At 44.5% G+C, this 8,423-nt stretch overlaps 1 pseudogene; it reads right to left on the bottom strand.

Annotated features, from left to right (window-relative positions):
- Positions 1-686: 686 nt before the first annotated feature.
- On the bottom strand, positions 687-3,434 carry LOC125506932 (annotated as a pseudogene).
- Positions 3,435-8,423: the final 4,989 nt, after the last annotated feature.

Here is an 8,423-nt window from a genome sequence, read left to right as displayed (position 1 = left end):
ATGTTCACATTGTAGTTGATTGTCCACCCCTGAGCAGGGATGTAGCATCCAGGGATATTCTCATGTATGCAGCGCCGAAGTCCTGCTAGAATGAAGTTTGCATTGTCTTCATGCTTGTACTGCATCTCTGACATTGGCTCTGAAGTCTCAGAGGGGTCCATGACGAACAATGTCCTCTCCTCGACATCCACGACATATAGTGAGTAGCTATCCATCATTGGAACTGGTAGCACGAGCTGCATATCCGAAGTTATATGTGAGTCTTTTTTATAAATACCAAATGCTAATTATCATGTATGAACATCTGCGGACTACAAAACATCATATATATATGTATGCATTGCGAGTTGATACCTTCTTTGTCCACTGCAGGCGATAGCCGAGCGCCTCATAACTCATCATTGTATTCATGAATTCGAAGTCCAAATCGTATGACCTGTACATGAGAGCAAGCTGCATCATGCTCACGCGATTAATCTCAAACCAACTTAATAAATAATACAAGAGTCATACGGCAGAGGCATTTCTTTAAGTACAGAAGTCTGTACTTGGCTTCAAACAACTACGCACTAACTACTGCTGATCTAGTTGATACATAGTACACACGACTAATTATTCAGTACAGAAGTCAGATAGAAGGCAAAGGCATCATTGCCTACTCTGTCTCAACTTAGCACAAGAGTAAATCAGGCGTTCAGTCTTGAGCGTTTGGCAATGTGCTCAGTGCTCTCTTCCACGTCGTCATCATCTGGAAAGTACAGCTGCACGCCTTCATCCACCGCCAGCCCCACTTGAGCAGCAGCGGGATCGTGCTCCCCGAACCCTTCTGATGCATCAGGGTACCCTTCAATCCCTTGTGCAATGATCTCCTCTGATGGGATATCTTCCTTCCCCAGTTTAGAACTAACCTGCTATGACTGCGAACATAATAGCCATGCATGTAAGCTACAATCTAAGCTAGTATTAGCTGATTTACCATGCCCACCTGCAGAGACAGTGTGGAAATCCCTGAAGTCTCGCTTATCGCAGCCACAGGTTCATCTCCCTGGTTAACTGATGCTTCCAATTTGGCCGCTGCCTGCATTTCATGGTCATTCAACTAATAATTATTGTCAGCAGATTTCTAAGTTGGATGTATACTAAGGAAAGGCAACGAACCTGCATCGAGAGGCCACAACCCTTTGAGAATTCCTCACTAGCGGTCACTAAGGATTCATCGTGGGAAAGAACTGAGGCTCTCATGCTGCAACTCCCAAGCCTGAATGGCCCTAGCTGCCCCTTCAGGTAGCAACATTGCCCATTTGTGTTTTGAATTATCCCGCCCGTGTGTTTTGAATTTGAAACGCAAGCCCACCCAGTTGGCTTCAATGCCGACTCCACCAGTTTGCCTACCCCATTTAAACATGTACCTCATGTAGGTTGCAGCAAAGGGATGGCTTCAGTACACGTCCCATGCACACAAATTCAAATGCCACACCAATTGGCAGCAAATATTATCTAATATTCGTGCATGAACTGATGCCACCTCATTTGTCCGCACAAACATATTCTGAGACGGACAGACAACCACATTAAGTTCAGAAACTAAAGCATAATCTCTGTCTGAAGGAACAACAGATACACTGAAACTCCTCAGCTGCGTATTCAGGAAAATTCAGTTTTTGCACTTGAGACACACAAATAGATTTCAGTTACACTTAAAAGAAAAGCAACTACTGTTTCATTTTTAGCTCCTCCATAAAAAAACACTCATCGCTCATATATAAATTATCGCAGCCTAAGTTCAGCTGCCTTATGACAGTTATTCCTGTGATGTCCTTCAACCCCACAATTCTTGCATCTCGCCGGCTTACGTGGTTGCTTTGGTAAATCCCCTCGTTCAGGGCAGGTTGTTCTCTTATGTCCTTGCTGCCTGCATATGCCGCAAAATCTAGTGCTCTTACTTAAACCCTCATATGGAGCCTTCTCCCTACTGCTCGTCGGCCTTCCAACTTGCTTCCGCTTTGCTGGTGCTAGAAGGTTATCCAGCCTAGTCACAGACACATTAGCTGATATGCTGTCATCATTTCCGATGATCATTTGTGTACCTTCTATTGCATTGAATGCATCGGCATCTGCCTCAATCCTACTCGGAACGGCGTCTGCTTCAACCCCACTCAGAACCATATTATTACCTGCCAACCTGTCTTCCAATCCTAGGCCATCTTTGACCTCTGTGAGTGGCTTCATTTCGGCCGCACATTGGTTGAATCGTGTAGTCAATCGCTCGTATGCTGCCAAGCTTGAGTCACCCATCCTAACAAGTTCCATGTCTTGCATATACATGTTGAAATGCCGGAAACTAAATGGATTTCCCTGGGAATTGTCTTTCTGGTACTGCATTAGGTGGGCTGGAAGTATATCTCTCGCGTCCCTTGTCCACCTTTTCACAATGTGCTTATTTGGGATTTCTGTCACTCGAATGAAGTCGAGCACCTGCATTAACGAAAACTTAAAATCATATAGCCATGAACATAAATTCTCTGTCATGCATACAAGCCCAATGTGCATTCTCTGTGCCCAGGACATGTACATTACCTTAAGGATATGGCTGCACAGCAGGCCCATGTGTGCAAATTGCCTGCACTCACAGTCACACTCCTCACCTGCTTCAACCACCGTGACCTTGTATGAGGTTCGGCACCATTTCTCCCTCCTTGCAGCATCAGTATGTATTGCCACGTACTCTTTGCCTTTCTCAATCTCTTCCACCTGATATGCACCACACTCATATAATATGTGGCCAAATTTCTCAAACATCGCCCTCGTGTAAATCTTCCCAGCATGTCTCTCAGTCGCCAGATTTGCTCGCATAAGAGGCCTTCCCTGACAAACAGCGCATCAACAAGTAATTAGTTAGCTCATCATACATAAAACCTGAAACAATAATATTGAAAATTTGTATTTCATTCAACCCTTACAATTGCTGTCCGCTTCTCCTCATAATTCTCTTCTGATTCCCTATCAAAAATCAAACTCATGTATTTCCTCACGAAGATATGCATTGGACACCCAGGTGGCACATAGTTCTTCAACATGTGGTTTGTGCTTTCACTCCGCTGCGTACTAGTCATCTTTGCACAAAAAACTCCCTTAAAATACGGCTTTGCCCATTTGTGTCATATCTCGTACGAATTAGTCATGTAGTCATGACTTTGCAGGTTGTATTTCTCTATTAGGTACTTCCATCCTTCCTCGAATTCATCTACTGTTAGCATGTGGTTCACAACCTTATGGAACTTTGGTCAGAAATCACACTTCTTTGAGTACAAAGGACCTAATGACTCCTTTGCCTTCTTTAGCACATGCCACTTGCACCATCGGTGAGCCGTGTCTGGCATCACATTTTGTATGGCAACTTCCATCGCCCTGTTCTGATCGGCAATCCATACCATCGATGTTCATTAGTATTTCCTGCTATCCACCTCAGAAAAGTACTGCAAAAAAATAACTTCGGGACCATCTTACCAGTTAGGATGGTCTGCGGTGCACTACCCCCCATTATCCTAACAAACTCTGAAAATACCCACTCGAATGTCTCAACTGTCTCATACCTCACAAGCACACCAGCTAATATGATGCTCTGGAAATGGTTGTTGACGCCAACAAACAACCCAAAGGGCATGTCATACAAGTTTGTCCTGTAAGTCGTGTCAAAAGTAATGACATCCCCAAAGAAATTGTACTGCAGGCGGCTGTTACCGATTCCCACATCAGGTTGTTGATTCAACCCTCGTTGTCTTCTTGAACCCGGTAGGTAAACTGTGGATCATTTGAGCACAGATCATGGAATACTTTCATTGTTTTTCTCACATCGTCTTCTAATTGCTAACGGCTAATCTTGCCACACAAATTTCTCAATGCTCTTTTCATGCTCGGCACATTCTCCATCTTCCTGAAGAAGCTGCCTACAATGCTGTACACCTTAGCAAGGTTGACATTATTTTGCCGGAGCTGCTTCACTAGGTCCCTGCTGTAAACATCAATATACTTGTGTGACGGCCAGTGTATTGTCTGTCCATAAGTTTGGGAGAGTGCATGATTGTGACCATCTCGATGTTCTGCTATGTACCATCCATTGTCCTTTGACCGAAGTAATCTTATGAGTGCTGGGCATTCACACCGGCAGGAACGAGTATTTTCAACAATTGGCTTCCCCTGACAAATCAAACAAGTAAGTCAGAATACATATTCAAGGATTTTCATTACTGATTGTTATTAATAGATGGTACAGATCTTTTAGTCTATGATTTTCCTTACCGCGCAACCGCAAACTATCTCTTGCATACACTTGGTCCTGCTAACATTAAGCCTGCTCTTTCCATATCGTATTCGAAATCCCTTCTCCCATGAATACAGATTATAAAAGTCATAAGCTTCTCCGAGTGTGTCAAAACTGGTCCCAATGTTTGGCACCATAACCACATCCCCTGGATACTCCGCAAATTCCCTCATAGTCTTCTCAAGCATTGTTATCCGGTCTACACAAGGAGGCCTTCCTGGAGCAGCAGCACCAACTCGAACTCTGTCCAGTCAGATCAACGAACGAATGACATGTGAGCTTCAGGTACAACATATGTTTTTCAAATTACAAACCATAACATTATCTAAGCAACTATGATCTTAACAATCTGCAGGTCAAATTATATACCCACTAAGACATATATGCAACCTACCAATATGACCAGATACAACCAGATATATATCTATTCATAGATCAAACTAGTTTTCAGAGCAAACTTCAGTTACACTGTCTATTAGACAGTTACAGGTCGCGTTTCCGACAGTACAAATTTATGTTCAAAGCCACATATGAATTACTTTACAGATGCGAAGCAGTAGTACCTTTGCGAACACCCTGGTGTTTTCGGGTAAATTTGTTCAATTGAGTGCTCGGAGCACTAACCCATCTCCTCGCCTGCTGCCTGTGCCGGGCAGATCTGCCCGTCAGCACTTGAAGCCGCAGGGGCCGCTTCCTGAACCCCAGAAACCACGGGAACTGGGAACCGCACTGGCTCCATTGCCCCGTTGTTATCATTCACCTCTTCCAGGAGTGTTCTTATCAATCAACGAGCATTTGAAAACACCGAATCTAGATCAGTCCACAAAGAAACAGTAAAAAGAGTCACACATGTTTGTCTAAGCAGCAGATCCGTACCTGTTTATAGGCTGAAGTAGGAACTCCATGGTCGCCAGAGGCTGTCTCAGGTGGCCGCGCCGCCCAGTTCCCGCCGCCGGAGTCAATATCTCCTCCTCGAGTCCGATGGTAGTGATAGCCAAATCCAACCTGCCTCCGCTAAGCGGCCACCATACCATCTACTAAAATAAGTGTGAGCTCTGCCGCCGCTAGCGGAAAGAACAGCACCTGATCCACGGATCAGGACGATGGCTGGAAGCTCGAGCCACGGCTCACCCGTGGTCAGGCGACGGCGTGCATTCCTCCGTCCATGATGTGCCAGTTGTCAGACGAGTATTTCGACTTATATCTAATTTTCCCTTATGAGATGTGGACCCGCCTATCCTGAATAGCATTGAATGCAGCGAATCTCATAGCAATCCTGGACGGCTCTGATTCCGAGCTCCTGTGAGCTCGCCATCACATACTCCGCGTCTGCGGCAAATGATATTCTTTGAGTTTACGGGAAAAAAGCCCTACTTAGTGGCCGAATTTGAGGGTCCTCTAGGCCTTCTCCACAAGCCAAAAGTATTTTCTAGATTCCCATGCTCATCGCTAGCATTTTGAATACTATTGGGTTTGAAACGGAATCCGAATGACAAAGTTATGATCGTTTTAGTGAACACTGGTCATTAATATGGAATTCCTTGAAAGAAATTCATTTTCTCATGATGCGTTGTAGCGCCCCGCCCCAAAATTGTGTGTCCTCCATAGTGGAGATATTGTTTCCAAATATATATTAACCGATCCCAGGAATGCCCTCCTATTATTGGCTGTCACACACGTACATACGTTACGGCATGCCACAAGGCAAAAACAAGGAGAATAAGGCTTTTAGTCACGTTATTTTCTTGAATTTACAACCAAATACGATTTCCAGATCATAGAGCATGTGCAGAATGGAACGGTTGACCATACCAGGCGGACTAATGTCCATACTCACCATAATCTCTCGGATTTCCTTCCAAAAGTGCCAATGGGTTTAGAAACTTGTTTGAAAAGAAGGGGCAAATGATGTTCTTTGACTTTCAGGGGCCAAAAGTCCAGCTTAGGGGCCAAATTTGAGGGTCCTTCTGGCCTCCTACGCAAGCCAAAAGTATTTTCTAGATTCCCACACTCGTCGCACGAATTTGTAGTAATTGTGAGTCCAAAATGGACTCCGAATGACGAAGTTATGACCGTTTACTTGAACACCGGTGATGAGGATATCAATACCATTGTTACACCCATAGCTCCTACTACTATACATACTGGACCAATTACTAGAGCTCATGCACACCAATTAAATTATCAGGTACTTTCGTTTCTTAGTAAGGATTCTAATGTTCATGAGAATATGATGCTGCCTAAATTGGATACATTTGTTTTGCTTACAAATGAAGGGCTTGCCATGGATAAGGGGGGTGAACACTGGAGCAAGACCAAGCATGGAGATGATGGCATGCGCAAGGGGATCAAGAACGGAATTACAAGTGATGATTTCAGGACTTTGAAGCCACCATAAGGAGTGCATGAATCCTTGGACGAAATAACAAGATGCCACTTCATAAATTTCATCCAGAGGCTATTCTAGGTGCTGCATCACCTTATTATTGGGCCAGGCCCATGTATTTTCAAAATACTTAAGTATAGGCTGTATTTAGAGTCTGTATGTGTGGGGAAACAAGAGTTAGGGTTGGTTTCGGACCCCTCCTCCAAGGGCCACGAAATTCCCCCCTCTACCTCCGTATATACAGCCCCTTAGGGCCTCGTTTAGACTTCGGGTTTTTTTAGATTGAAGTTCGCCATAGCTGCAACTTCGCGTACTTCGTTTGTGTTCAACAACCAGACAAAGGCGTCACAGAACCCCACCTTTGATCAATAAAGCTTTCCTCTTATACTCACAATATCCCGATTGCAATCTTAGTTTCTTGCTTGTTCTTCATTTGCTTGCGGGAAACAGACCTTCATGGTCAGGTTGATCGTGCTCCGGCGTGGTCAATAACCTCTCGGAGTTGGTTTAGCGATTGCTAAGGCGCGACGTCCTCGCACGTTCGTAGTCGGATCGTCAAAGTCGACTTCCTCCAAATCGATAGGCACCGTCTCATTGAAAGAGGGGACACCTTTGCCTCTATAAAGTGGTATCATATTTCCAGGTTGTTCGGTGAGATTTTATAGTTTTTCTAGTTTAGATTGAGTCTGTTCTTCATACCTACAGTCCACGAAAAAGCCAACAAAAAAAACTTAGGGTTAGTTCATCATATCTGAACCAATCTGAGCCTTTGCATTATCTTTTTAGGGTTTTGCATTGTTGAATTTGCGGTTGCATCGTCGTGTCTAGTTGCTGGTCTTAGTGTCTAGTCCTTTAGAGTTTTGAGTTCTGTTCACAAGTTGTCACGCCTTCGGTGCATCATCATCATCACTGCTGCCATATGCCACCATCGTCTTCACCGCTGCCATATACCACCATCATCGTCACCGCTGCCATATACCACTATCATCATCACCGCTGCCATATACCACCATCCTCATCACCGCTGCCATATACCACATATCCACCGCCATCACAATAATCCGAGTCCACCTCCATCATGTTCAGACCACCAAACACATGCAAAACTAGTGAAAGCACAGACAACAGCAGGAACACGTCGCTCCTTGGGATATTGTAAACATGTAAAATGTTGTTTAGTTTCTAACTCCCAAGTAAGATATATATCAGGAACATATCTACCCTCAAATGGTGGAATATTCAACTTCATCTTAGGAAAAAGGTCATGATCCCATACCTCAGGTGGTGGTGCAGCCCTACTGTTGCGATGATATACCTGAGGATGACCTGGTGGTGGTGGTGCTGGTGATTGCTTGTAGTTCAGATTTTTATCAACCTCATCCTCGTAATGGTCCTCCACCTCTGCAGTAGCGGCAGGAGCTACATAAGCATCAAAAGCGGCACCAGAATTTTGCCCAGGGTCAACGGGAATGCGTTGTACTCGTCCCACTTGATTTGGAAGGCGACATTGTAAGGGAAGAGGACATTTTGCGAGAGAATGCAAATCTCAGCGTGCGATGATTGCTACTGAGGATGGTGGTTATGAGTCCGCTAGTGACTATGATGAGTAGACTTTGGCTCTTATTACAAATGAAGAACACGGTGGAGATGATTCTGATCATGAGAGGCAATACATGGCTGCTGAAGATGCTGACAGGTATGAATGTTTAGTTGCTC

Source organism: Triticum urartu, chromosome 5 (assembly GCF_003073215.2).
Source record: "Triticum urartu cultivar G1812 chromosome 5, Tu2.1, whole genome shotgun sequence".
In the NCBI taxonomy this organism is placed as follows: domain Eukaryota; kingdom Viridiplantae; phylum Streptophyta; class Magnoliopsida; order Poales; family Poaceae; genus Triticum; species Triticum urartu.
This window is presented reverse-complemented; position numbering and strand designations above follow the sequence as displayed.